Source organism: Pteropus alecto, unplaced genomic scaffold (assembly GCF_000325575.1).
Source record: "Pteropus alecto unplaced genomic scaffold, ASM32557v1 scaffold153, whole genome shotgun sequence".
NCBI lineage: Eukaryota > Metazoa > Chordata > Mammalia > Chiroptera > Pteropodidae > Pteropus > Pteropus alecto.
The window spans coordinates 28,141-42,605 of record NW_006434516.1 but is presented as its reverse complement, the minus strand read 5'-3'; the positions used below and the strand labels follow the sequence as shown (position 1 = coordinate 42,605).

The window sequence follows — 14,465 nt, the reverse complement described above, 5'->3', positions numbered from 1 at the left end:
AGTTGGGCCTCAAAGCTCAGGCTGCCCATAGGGAGCATCTGAGACAGAGATGGGGTTCACTGTGCAATAACAGCACAGGCCATGGAGAACAGCCAGTGAGCAGTAGACCTAAACAGGGCTTCAGGAGAGCAACAACCCCAAAGGACAGCTATTGGCACAGGTGAGGTCTCCTGGGAGACCTGGAATAGGCAGCAAATGCCTACAGGTGAGGTCTCCTGGGAGACCTGGAGTAGGCAGCAAATGCCACAGTCATGGAACCCTGAGTAGGAAGTATGGGAAATCAATGCATGGTTGTTCTGAAGCTATCGGTTCCATAAGTTTCTGCCAATGACTTGTGCAGACGGAGGAACTATGTTTGCCAAAATTGTGACCCACATAGTGACAAAAGAGCCATTCAACCTTTGAGTTAACAAAACCAAGATATAAAAATTATTCAATCAGCAGTACAACAAACTTATACCCACAAAGATAAAATTTGGCAGAGACAAAATGCAGGGGTGGAGGAATTCATGTAGGAGAAAAAGCAGGATTAAATCTTTCTCAGGCTCCGAGAGAGCTAATGGTGATGTGGTGCTGAGAAGGTTAACCACATCCTGGCTAGATCGCTAGATGTATAATGCCCATGACATAAGAGCACCGGCCAACCTAACCTTGGAGTTGGCCATGCCGCAGTCTTCCCTTGTGTCCCAGGCCAGCTCTGAGGACCATTAAGAAGGACATAGAGACATCAGATGGAAAACATCCAAAAAGAAAAGGCAAGGAGCCATGATGGCAAGGAGTATAAAAGGCATGACATAGGAGTTACGGCTGAAAAAACCAGGATATTTACCTTGGAGAAGTAAAGACTTGATAAAGACACAAAACAAGTCATCTTAAAGTGTTTATTAAGATGCTGCCATGTGCAAAGGGAGGAGATCCATTCTAGGATACAGACCTGGCCTAGATAAGGAGGGATGTTGTCTCAAGTGTTGTTCCAGAGATGGACAGCCATGGGTCAGGAAAGTTTCAAACCATATACTTGAAACTCAGGAGGCCCAGACAGGCAGACGTAAAACCAAGCACCCTCTGAGTCTTTTAGTTCTAACATCACATCATTCTCTACGTCATGAAGCCCATATTCATACAAGTCCAGGAAGCACAGAGAGTCCCAAACACATGAACTCAAAGAGGACCACACCAAGACACATCATGATTAAAATGGCAAAAGTTAAAGATGAAAAGAGAATCATAAAAAGAGCAAGAGAAAGGCAGCTGTTTACTTACAAGGGAGCCCCCATTAGACTGTCAGGTGATATCTCAACAGCAGCTTTGAAGGCCAGAAAGGCTTGGCACAAAATATTCAAAGCAATGAAAATTAAGGACCTACAACCATGACTACCGTACCCAGGAAGGCTATCATTTAGAATTGAAAGAGAAATAAAGAGCTTTCCAGACAAGAAAAAGCTGAAGGAGTACATTACTACCAAACCAGTATCACAGGAAATGTTAAAGGGACTTCTTTAAGAAGGGGGGAAAAAATAGAACCAAAAATTGAATAATCAAGTGGCAATAACTATGTACCTATCAATAATCACTTTAAATGTAAATGGATTAAATGCTCCAATAAAAAGACAGGGTAGCTGAATGGATAAGAAAATAAGACCCATGTATATGCTGTCTACAAGAGACCCACTTCAGATCGAAAGACATACACAGACTGAAAGTAAAAGGATGGAAAAATGTTTTATGCGACTAGAAATGGAAAAATAGGCTTTGAAACAAAGTCTATAATAGGAAACAAAGAAGAACATTACATAATGATAAAAGGATTGATCCAACAAGAGGATATAATGCTGATAAACATGCACCCAACATAGGAGAACTTGAACATATAAAGCAAACATTTACCAAAATAAATGGAGAGATCAACAGTAATACAGTCATAGTAAGAGACTTTAACACCCCATTGACACCAATGGACAGATCTTCCAAACAGAAAATCAACGAGGAAACAGCTACCTTAAATGACACGCTAGACCAGATGGATTTAATTGATATTTTTAGAGGATTACACCCCAAAGCAGCAGAATATACATTCTTTTCAAGTGCACATGGAATATTTTGCAGGATAGACCACATGTTGGGCCACAAAAAATGTCTCAATAAATTTAAGAAAAAAAATAATGAATTCTTACCATTTGCTACAACGTAGATGGACTTAGAGGGTATTGTGCTAAGTGAAATAAGTTAGACAGAGAAAGACAAATACCATATGATCTCACTTATGTGCAGAATCAAAAGAACAAAATATATGAACAAACAGAACAGAAACAAACTTCTAGATACAGAGAACAAACTGATGGTTGCCAGGTGGGAGGGGATTTGGTGGATGGGTGAAAAGCTGAAGGGATTAAGAAGTATAAATTGGCAGTTACAAAATAGTCGTAGGCTGTAAAGTACAGCATAGGAAATATAGTCAATAATATTGTAATAACTATGTATAGTGCCAGATGGGTACTAGACTAATTGGGGGATCACTTTGTAAATTATATAAATGTCTAACCACTGTATTGTACAACTGAAACTAATATAAAATAATATTGAATATCATCTGTAATTGGGGGAAAAGCCCATATTCTTTTTTTTTATTGTGGTTGACATACAATATTATATTAGTTTGAGATGTACAACACAGTGATTAGACATTTATATAATAACAGATGACGTGATCCCTCAATAAGATTAGTACCCATCTGACACAATACATAGTTATTACAATAATAATGTTGGCTATATACACTATGCTGTACTTTACATCCTCATGACTGTTTTTACAACTGGCAATTTGTACCTCTTACGCCCTTCCCCTTTTTCACTCCTTTCTCCAATGCCCCTCTAAACTGGCAACCATCAATTTGTTCTCTGATTGATGAGTTTATTTCTATTGTGATTGTTCATTTCTTTTGTTTTTAGATTCCACACATAAGTGAGATCATGTTTTTTTCTTTCTCTGTCTGACTCAGTCCACTTGGTATAATATCCTTTAGAACTATCCATGTTGTCACAAATGGTAAGATTTCATTTTTTATGGCCAAATAATATTGCATTGTTTGTACGTACTATACCTTCTTTATGCAGTTGTCTATTGATGAGTGCTTAGGTTGCTTCTGTATCTTGGCCGTTATAAATTATGCTGCAATGAACAAGGGGTGCATATATCTTTTCAAATTAGTGTTATGGGTTTCTTGGGATGGATACCCAGAAGTGGAATTGCTGGGTCATAGGTAACTATTTTTAATTTTTTGAGGAAGCTCCATACTGTTTTCCATAGTGGCTACATGAATTTATGATCTTACTAACAGTGCATGAGGGTTCCTTTCTTCACATGCTCAACCACACTTGTTGTTTGTTGATTTATTGATGACAGTCATTCTGAAAGGTGTGAGATGATATCTCATGTGGTTTTAATTTGCATTTCCCTGATGATTAGTGATATCAAGCTTCTTTTCATATGGCTATTGGCCATCTATGTGTCCTCTTTGGAGAAATGTCTATTCAGGTCCTCTGATCATTTTGTTTGTTTGTTTGTTTTTTGCCGATAGACAACATTTTATTTATCAATGCATCAGTCAATGGACACTTGGGTTGCTGCCTACTTGAGGTTTTCAGTTTTTTTTCCGGCTTTATTGAAATATAATAAATAATTAGTTGCTTGTATTTACATTATACAATTCAATGAGCTTTTTTTTCAATTATAGTTGGCATACGATAATATACCAGTTTCAGTTTTACAGCATTGTGATCAGAGATCCATATAATTCACAAAGCGATTACCCACTAAATCACCTGCTACATGTTTATTACATTATTAACCATCTTCCCCATTCTACACTCTACATCTCCATGTCTATTCTACAACTATCCATTTGTACCTCTTAATCCCTTTGCCACTTTTCACCATCCCCCCATGTCCCTCCCATCTAGTAGCCCTCAAAATATTCTCTGTATCTATGAGTTTATTTCCACTTTTCATGTTGTTTATTTTGTTCTTTAGATTCCACATGTATGTGAGATCATGTGATATTTGTCTTTCTTTATCTGACTTATTTCATTCTGCGCAATACCTTCTAGGTCCATCAAGGCAATATCTATTTCCATCCCCTTCTTTTTAGTCTGTATGTGTCTTTAAATGTGAAGTGAGCCAAATAATGTGGTGACTTCTAGAAACTGAAATTGCTCTCATGTTACAACCAGCAAAAAATCGAAGGCCTCGGTTCTATAACTGCAAAGAACTGAATTCTTCCAATAACTAAAATGATCAAGGAAATGTAGAACCTCCAAAAAGGAATGCATGCAGCCTAGCTGATATCTTGATATTAGCCTGATGAGACTAATGTTGAACTCTTGAACTACAGAATTATAAGATAATAAATTTGTGTTGTTTAAGGTACTATGTTGGCAATAATTTGTTACAAAAGTAATAAAAACTATAAAGGAACCGAGAGTTTAAAGAGAGGTGTAAAAACTCAAAACAAAAGTAAGTTGACAATTTATAGAACATCGAAAGTCTTCTTAAACATTGACTGGGACTTATTCTTGGCTGATCCTTTCATTTAATAGTTTGAATATTTGATTCCACTCCTTTCTTGCTTGTAAGGTTTGTGTTGGAAGTCTGATGGTAATCTAATGAGTTTTCCTTTATAGGTTACCGTCTTCTTTTCCCTGGCTGCCCTGAGAATTCTTTGTCATTGATTTTTAATAGTTTTAATACAATGTGTCTTGGAGAAGGCCTTTTTGGGTTGAGATAATTGGGTGTTCTGTTGATTTCTTAAATTCCAGTTTATTCCTTAGATTTGGGAAATTCTCGTCAACTATTTGTCGGAAAATGCTTTCTAATCACCGCTCCTTTTCCTCCCCTTTCAAGAATGCCCATTATTCTTATGTTTCCTTTCCTGATGGTATCAGCTAGTTCTTATATTTCTCTTTCATTATTTTTCATTCTTCAGTCTCTTCTTCCTTCTGATGTATTTCTAGATTTCTGTCTTTGATGTCACTGATCCTTTCCTCCATTTGGTTGACTCTATTTCTCAAGCTTGCTATTTCAGTCTTCATCTCTTTTAGTGTGCTCTTCTCTTCATCTCCAGAAGTTGTATTTGGTTCTTTTTGAGGGTTTCAACCTCTTTGCTAAAAAACTCATTCTGCTCATCTACTCATTTTTTTCAATTCTTGGAATTGTTGATATGAATTATTTTGGATCTCACTGAGTTTTTTGGAAGTTCCAGCCCGAATCTCTGTCCTTCAATTCGCATACTTCTATGTCTTTAAGCTTATTTTCTGGAGATTTTTCTTTTTCTTTCTGAGCTGCCTTGTCACCTTGGTTGTTCATGGTGTTCAATGGACTATTTCTCTGCCTAGGCATTAATAGAAATGTATTCCGCTTTTTTCTTTTTTTAGAAAGAAGATTTATTATATAAAGATCTCTCTTTAGTCTTTTGCAAAGAAGGCATTTTTCTTTTGGTTTCCAGTAGGTGGTGTCTAAGCCTCTTGGATCCTTGCTTTATATAGTCTTAATAATGCCTTTTTTTTTTTCTTACAGATATTCAATCACACTCACTACCCTCAATCTCAGTCCCTGTCAGTGTTAGTGACAGTTTCGGTAGCACTTGCTCAGATTCCCTGGGGCTGGCTCTACAGTGTTTGGTCTTGGAGGATATTGAGGGAGGTGCCCTCTGGGTTTGGATGTGGGGGCTGAGGCTCGGCCTCATCTTTTGCAGCCATGGCTGGTAATAATCAACTGTTGCTTCTATACTGTCCCCACTTCTCTACTGTCCCCACTTTTCTGCTTTCTGCCCTGATCCCTAGGCACTGCTGGCTGCGTGGAGCTCACAGCTCTCTCAGGCAGGGCTGTCAGGGAACCCACTGCTCCTTCTCCTCTCCCTTTCTTCCTGCAGGGAGCTCTGGCTTGAAAGGCAGCTTCTTTTATTCTCCCAGTCTAACACACTACTCCCATAGTTCTGACTTGTGGTAGCTTTTATTTGCAGATCCCTCTCTTAGATAAGTAGGTGGGGCTAACACTTGTGTGCAGGTTGGGTGATTTTTGTTGAATTTTAGATGTTCAGCTTATTGTTGTTTCAAGGGAAGAGATCTAGGAACATCTCTCATTCTTCTATTCTTCTGACGTCACTACTCTGCCCATTTTTTTGATCGGGTTATTTACTTTTTTGTTATTGAATTGTATGTTTCTTGTATATTTTGGATATCAATCACTTATCAGATATACCATTTGCAAATATAGTATGGGAACATTTTGAGACATCTGAGACAGGCTCTTGTAGTTTATTTTTTTCTGGACAGATTTTTGTTTATTGTCTTAAAGTGTAGCCCTTTAAGGCCCTTGGCTTTGTGGGGCCTCAATTCTAACTCTCCTCTTCTATGCTCAGGCTACTGCCTTTGCCTCCATGGTCAATGAAACACAAGCCCTTTTCGGAATTGCTAACCTCTCCCATGCAGGGCAGCCAGAGTGTTAGCCCCACCTACTTATTGTTTTCAGTTTTCTCTCTGTGGTAGTTACAATAACTCCCTACCTCAAAGATGTCTGCATTTTAATCTCCAGAATCTGTGAACATACTAGATTACATGGCAATTGGAATTAAAGCTGATAATCAGCTGAACTTAAAATTTGGTAATTATCCTCAAGTATATGGGTGGGCTTGATGGAATCACAAGGGTTCTTATAAGTGGAAGAGGGAGGCTGAAGCTGAGATTCAGAGGAGATGTGACTACAGAAGTGTCAGAGAGGCAATGTTGCTGGCTGTGCAGGAAAGCCAAAGAATGGTGGCTTCTAGAAGCTCAAAAAGCTACAGAAGCTATAGCAGGTGGCTTCTAGAAGCTCAAAAAGCTACAGAAATGGATTCCTTCCTGGCGATTGCAGCCCAGTTCTGAACCTCAAAAATATAAGATAATAAATTTATGTTGTGTTAAGCCACTAAGTTTGTGGTCATTTGTGTCATTCCTATGGAACTCACAGAAAACTAACACACTCTCCAAAATGTTTGGCCTTACCTCTTTTACTTTTCTGTGGACTCGTCATGCATTTAAAAGGACACTTGTTATGTTCTATCTAGCATTTCTGTGATTTGTAATGGGAGGGTCTCCACCTCTCAGTCTACCACATTGCTGCAAATAGAAGCCCAGCCTTCGCTTTAGAAAAATTCATACTATCTTTTATTCTCAGGCAATTCTGTGCCTTTTTATTGGTGAGTTCAGTCTATTTACATTTAGAGCGATTATTGAAATATGAGGTTTTCCTATAGCCATTTTATCTATTGCTTTCTGGTAGCTTGGTGTTTCCATTGCTTCCTTATCCTTGTGTGTCTGGTTTTGGTTTTTTTTTTTTTTTGGTTTTTTTTGTTTGTTTGTTTTGGTTAGGTTTTGTGGATTTTCCCTCTGGTCCTAGGTTGAATCAAGAAGAACTGGAAAATCTAAATAGACCGATCAATTGTATGGAAATTGAAACAATCATCAAAAATCTACCAAAAAGTAAAAGTCCAGGGCCAGATGACTTCACCAATGAATTCTACCAAACAAAGATTTAATATCTATTCTCCTCAAACTCTTTCAAAAAATTAAAGAGGAGATAATACTTCCTAATCCATTTTATGAGGCCAATATTACTCTTATAACAAAACCCAGTAAAGATAATACACAAAAAAGAAAGCTACAGACCAATATCTCTCATGAACACAGATGCAAAAATCCTAAATAAGTTACTAGAGAACCGAATACAGCAACATATTAAAAAGATTATACACCATGATCAAGTGGGCTTCATCCCAGGGAAACAGGGATGGTTCAGCATATGCAAATCAATCAATGTGATATACCACATAAACAAATTAAAAAATAAGAATTATATGATCATATCAATAGATGCAGAAAAAAGCATTTGACAAGATACCATATCCATTTATGATAAAAACACTCAAAAAAGTAGATAAGGAAAGTAACTCATCATAATAAAGGACATATATAACAAACTCAGTTAATATCATACTTAATGGTGAAAAACTAAAAACCTTTCCTCTAACATCAGAAACAAGACAAGTATACCCACTATCACCACTGTCATTCGACATAATACTGGCAGTCCTAGCCAGAGCAATCAGGAATGAAAAAGAAATTGTTCCATTGTCTATATAGAAAACCCTAAAGACTCCATAAGAACACTACTAGAAACAATAAGCAAATACAGTAAAGTAACTGGATACAAAATCAACATTCAAAAATCCATAGTGTTCCTATACTCTAATAATGAAATGTCAGAAAAAGAAGTAGAAAAAAATAATTCCTTTTGCAATTGCAACAAAAATAATAAAATACCTAGGAATAAATCTAATGAAACATGTCAAGGACCTATATAATGAAAACTATAAGACCCTATTAAAAGAAATTAAAGAGGATACAAAGGAATGGAAAGATATTGCGCTTTCTTGGATTGGAAGAATCAACATACTTAAAATGATCTTATTACCTAAAGCATTATAAAGGTTTAATGCAATCTCCATCAAAATTCCATTGGCATTTTTTAAAGAAATAAAACAAAAATTCATCAGATTTGTATGGAAGCACAAAAGACCCTAAATTGCCAAAGCCATCCTGACAAAAAAGAACGAGGCTGGAGGCATCACTCTTCTCAACTTTTTTTTTCTCTCCACCCCCCTCAGCAATTTATTTGTGGGCCCACCCCAGGTCACAGCTCAGGTGCAATCTGACCACAGGCCCCCAGGCCCATATGAGAATTCTATGCCCTGGGCATAAGGTTGACCAGTTCACACCAGGGGAGATGCCACTGTGCTGCCAGCACTTTGGGAAGTTTCAGGGCCCCCCAAACCCCCAATTACACTTGCTGACAGTGGGGAGATAGTGGCAGAGTCCCAAGTGCCCCAGCATCAATCTCATCCTCATAAACTAAGGACTGGCAGTACATTCATGCCACCCCGACCTCACAAAATGCATTTATGGAAATGGCACAGGGCTGGGGGTGGCCTATGGGTGGGGCCAGGCCCAGCAGCACATCCAGGTCACATGTTGGCTCATTCCCACTGCAGCCAAGAGTTGTAAGTGCAGGACACGGTGTTCTAGGCATCCATGCACTGATCCATGTACATGGCGATGCACTTCTGCTTTGAATTATCCAGAGAGCCCACCGGCTTCCCAATGCACTTCTGGAAGCACTTGTCCTCATTCTCTGCAGAAGCTCCAGAGCGTTGGCCATAGCGATCTGCACCTTCACCTGTTCCATGATGATCCCTGAGTCCAGCCTGACACCACTGGAGCCCCCGAAATCCAAGCCAAAGCTGCCTTCCATGACTCTGCAAAGTCAATCAGACTATGCGTGCAACCCATACCTTATGATTTTAAATTATACTACAAAATGACAATAATTAAAACATGACATGATATTGGCAGAAAAACAGACACATGGGCCAGTGAAACAGAGAGTCCAGAAGTAAACCTATATTTATGTGGGCAAATAAATTTCGACAAAAGAGTCAAAAACATAAAATGGAGAAAGGAAAGTCTCTTCAATAAATGGTGCTGGAAAAACTGGAAAGCCACATGCAAAAGAATGAAACTAGACTGTTGCCTATCACCACACACCAAAATTAACTCAGAATGGAGTATAGACCTGAATATAAGACCTGAAACAAGAAATTGCATAGAAAAAAAAAAAAACAAAAAAAACAAAGGAACTAAACTCAAGGACCTTGGACTTAAAGAGGATTTTATGAATTTGACCTCAAAGGCAAGGGAAGTAAAAGCTAAAATAAATGAATGGGACTACATCAAACTAAAAAGCTTCTGCACACCAAATGAAACCTTCAGCAAGGTAAAGAGACAACCATTCGAATGGGACAATATATTTTCAAACAACGTCTCTGATAAAAGGCTAATATCCTAAATATACAAAGAACTCATACAACTCAGTAAAAAAAAAAAAAAAAATCCAGTTAAAAAATGGACAGGACCTGAACAGACACTTCTCCCAAGAAGACATACCAATGGCCAACAAATGTATGAAAGGATGCTTAACATTGCTAGCTATTAGGGAAATGCAAATCAAAACCGCAATGAGAGGGGTGGCTCTATAGTGTAGTGGTTAGCACATCTGCTATACACACAGAAAGTCCTGGGTTCATGCCCCAGGTGGAGCCACGGGCCAGGCTCCGGGTGCGCTGCCCCGCCCCCCTAGTGTGCCAGGGATGACAGCCCCAGGGACGCCTGGCCCCAGGGGCACCAGGCCCCGGGTACACGCAGCAAGCTTATGGGAAGAGAAGCCCGCCTTCAGAGATCCAGTTAAGGGGAAATGGAACACCCATAGGTCAAGGTTGGAAGTAGTGGGTAGGATTAAAGAGAGGGAAAAAATAAAACTAAAATACAATAAAGGAATTTTAAAAAACACACAATGAGATACCATCTCATACTTACTAGAATGGCTATAATCGACAGGACAAGTAATAACAAGTATTCGAGAGGATGCAGGAAAAAAAGGAACCCTCATACACTGCTTGTGGGACTGCAAATTGGTACAGTCACTATGGAAAACAGTATGGAGATTCCTCAAAAAACTAAGAATTGATTTACCATATGATCCAGCAATCCCTCTGCTGGGTATTTACCCCTAAGACTTGAAAACATATATCCGAAAAGATATTTGCACACCAATGTTCATAGCAGCATTATTCATGGTGGCCAGGACATTGAAGCAACCGAAGTGTCCTACAATAGATGATTGGATAAAGAAGCAGTGATACATATATACAATGGAATATTACTCAGCCATAAGAAGAGATGAAATACTGCCATTTGCGACAACATTGGTGGACCTTTAGAAAATCATGCTAAGCGAAATAAGCCAGACAAAAAAAGTCGAAAACTGCATGATATCACTTGTATGTGGGATATAAACCTAAAAGCGACAAACAAACAGGACAAACAAACAGAGATTCACGGACGTGGACAGTAGACTAGTGGTTACCAGAGGGTAGGTGGGGAAAGGGGTACATAGATGGGGTAAAAAGGGTCAAATATGTGATGACAGAAAGAAATCTAACTATGAGTGGTGAACACACAATGCAATATATATACCTTACTGTTGAATTGTACACTTAAAACTTACTGGATTTTGTTAATCAATGTCACCATAATAAAAAATAAAAAGTAAAAATAATTTTAAAAATATACTAAAAAATACATGGTGACAGAAAAAGACTTTGGGTGGTGAACTCACAATGCAATATACAGATGATGTATTATACAACTGTACACTTGAAACCTATATAATTTTAATAACCAATGTCACCCAAATGAATTTAATAAAAGTTCAAAATAAGCAAGCAAACACTTGGAACATAGTAGTTGCCTGATGTTTTTAAAAATAAGAAATGTAAATAAAAAATTTTTTTAAACAATATAAAATTGAGTAGCTTAAAATAACATTATTATCTCACAGTTTCTGGGCATCAAGAATTCAGGTCCTCTGGGCCAGGGTCTCTCACAAGCTGCAATTAAAGTTTAGGTTAGGGCTGTTGTCATCTCAAGTCTCACTGGAGGGAGGATCCATTACCAAGCTCACTCATGTGGGTGCTGGCAGGATTCAGTACACCACGGGCTATTGGACTGAGGCCCTCCCTCAGTTCCCTACTGCGTGGGCCTCTCTACTGGGCAGTTTGCTTTGTCAGAGTAAGCAAATGAGAAGTGTCAGAGAGTGTTGAAACTAGACAGAAGTCAGTCTTTTGTAACCTTGGATATCCCATTACTTTTGATGGATTTTATCCAATAGAAGCAAGTCTCTACTTCTAGCTCACACTTGAGGGGAGATACACAGGCAAGGCCTGATTACCAGAAGGTGGGATAATTGGAGCCATTTCAGAAGCTGCCCAGAACACACACAAGTATACTTTCCATTTTAGACATTGTAGTTTTCATCTCTAGAAGTTCGATATGGGTCATTTTTATATCTTCCACATCAACTTAATGTGAAATCTTTCCTGTAGCTTTGTGAACATATGGAATATAGTTACAAGTTTTAACGTCCATTGTACTAATTCTATCAACTAGGTCATTCCTGGGTCCATTTGATTTTCCTTTTCATTATGAGTCATATTTTCCAGGCCCTTCACTTGCCTGGTAATTTCTGATTGGATGTCAGACATTATGAGTTTTACTTTATTGGTTGCTGGCTATTTTTGCATTGCAATAATTAGCTTTTGTTCTGGGATGTGGTAAGTTACTGGGAAATAGTTTGATCTTTTCAGGTCTTGCTTTTAAACTTTAACAGGACCAATACAGCACGAATTTAGGTCTAACTTTTCACATAATTGAGGCAAAACATCACTGAAAACTACCCTGTGGATTATGAGGTTTTTCACTCTGGCTGGTGGGAAAAGGGAATAGTCCAGACCCTGGGTAAACTCCTGGTAATCCTTTCATATGGTTCATTCCCAGCCTCTGGTAGCTTCCTTATATGCCTGTGCTAACCATGCTCAGTGGAAGACTTGAGGGACTCTGAGCAAATCTCTGTAGTTCTTTGTGCAGCAGTCCTATTTGGTACATTGTCCTTGCAAATTCTATCTGCCATAGGGTGTAAGAGCTGATTCAGGGAAAAAGCAAGAGGATAGGATAACAAGGTAGATTGTTACCAGTGAGCAGTTCACTCACAACTTTCCTCAAGGCATAAACAGGCAGGGCTAGTGTTCTTTTTAAGTCCATAACCTTTGAAAAGAGTCCAAGTCAACAGTCACTGGGTGCCTACTATATGCCAGATATTGGGGTAGAGACACAACTCAGACTAATAAGATACACATGTAAACACCAAAAAACCATAAAGGACATAGCACAGTAGAGGATAATATTAGGGGTAGGAGCAGGAGTTGGGCTTCCTGAAGATGATCTCTCAACTTACTTTAGAGAATAGGAATTTGTTACATGGTGTCAAATAAATTTTAAAAAATCCAGACTTGGTAAGGAGAGACTTTATTTGAAAGAATTATTGCAAAGAGGGAGGGCTATTGCAATGCGGAGAACGCATAAGATCTGGGTCTCGAGGGTTAGGCAAAAAAGTTTTTCTTCTATAGGGAGGAAGAAACAAGTAGAACGAGGGTGTCAGGAAGTAGGATAAATGGGAGTGGCATGGTCGGACAATAGATGAGACGATACTTTACCCTGAGTCTAGCCTGTTCTCAGGAGGGGCTGTCGCCTAAGGGTGAGCCAAAGTCCAATGGCACAAGGGAAGGAGAGATTCTTAAACAAGGTTTGAGTAACAAGTATTTTGTTCCAACTGATCAGTGGGGATAAGCCATTCGACTAATCCTCTGAAGTAAAGAATAGTAATTTGGAAAGTCTCTGCCCTTGTCACAGGTGAACAGCGGCCAGCCATGAGTCTCATCTAAGTCATATGTGAAGGGTGGTTCTTTGCAGTAAGCTGCTTTTCAGAACACAAATGATGGGGGATTTCTTAAACAGTCCATTTTCTAGGATCATAAGGCTCAGTAAAAATTCAACATTGTCAGGAGACAGGTTAAGGAACAAGAAAACAGTAGGCACCTGCCTACTGGGGTGTGAAGGAGTGTGAAGGGCAGGTCTGTGGGCTTCATTCAGCACCTGCGTTCCTGAGCACAGGCCTCAGGTGTGGTGGCTCAGGGCCATTTTGACTATGAGCATGTGTTTGTCCCCAAAAGGCCAGCTCAGAGAAATGGAATTCAGGGATAGTGGCTCTTGTTTCAAAGCACTCCTGACAGAATGGATACTGTCTCTTCCCCTGAGCTGGCCTGTGGCTGCTTCATAAAGAAAGTGTAAGGGCACTGACCACCAGGAAATGTAATGTTGATGCAGAGCTGCAAAGAGTGGGCAGGGACCCCAAATTTAGAGGCCTTGTTTAGCAGGCTTTCCATACTCCACAGGTATGAATGCTGTTGCTTGTAAGAATGAGCCTCCACCTCAGAATAACAAGGTTTTCTTCATGATCTATGCCTGTGTGTGCCTTTCTTTTAGAGAGCATTCATGTCTTGTCTTTTCCTTAACCTTTCTCTCATACCAGGAATGAAAGACAAAAAGCCCAAAGACATTTTTCAGAATAAAGAAACTAGCCAGTAAAGACCCAAGAGTACTAAGCTGCTATTAGAGAAGGAATCCAGCCTCCCAGAAATATCAGAAATGTATTCTAGGAAAAAAATAATAAGTCATTTTCTCGGAGAAGATCAACTACCAGGAGCCATGTGCACTGTGGCTTCCTGAGGTGATAACCTTCAGGTGATCTAGAGGACCTGATGCCCACAGAAGAATTCACCTGATGTAAACATGAACAGGCAGCACTGTTAACTGCTCAACCTCTTCCCTCTATCTGGACCACACACCCCCAAGCTCCCAGGGCCTGTCCCCTGTCAACACATCAACACAAAGCGGCAAGTCTCTTCTTGTCACCCTAG

General features: G+C 39.1%; 1 pseudogene; it reads right to left on the bottom strand.

The window, feature by feature from the left end:
- Positions 1 to 8,620: 8,620 nt before the first annotated feature.
- Positions 8,621 to 9,434, bottom strand: LOC102881274 (annotated as a pseudogene).
- Between the last annotated feature and the right edge of the window lie 5,031 nt (positions 9,435 to 14,465).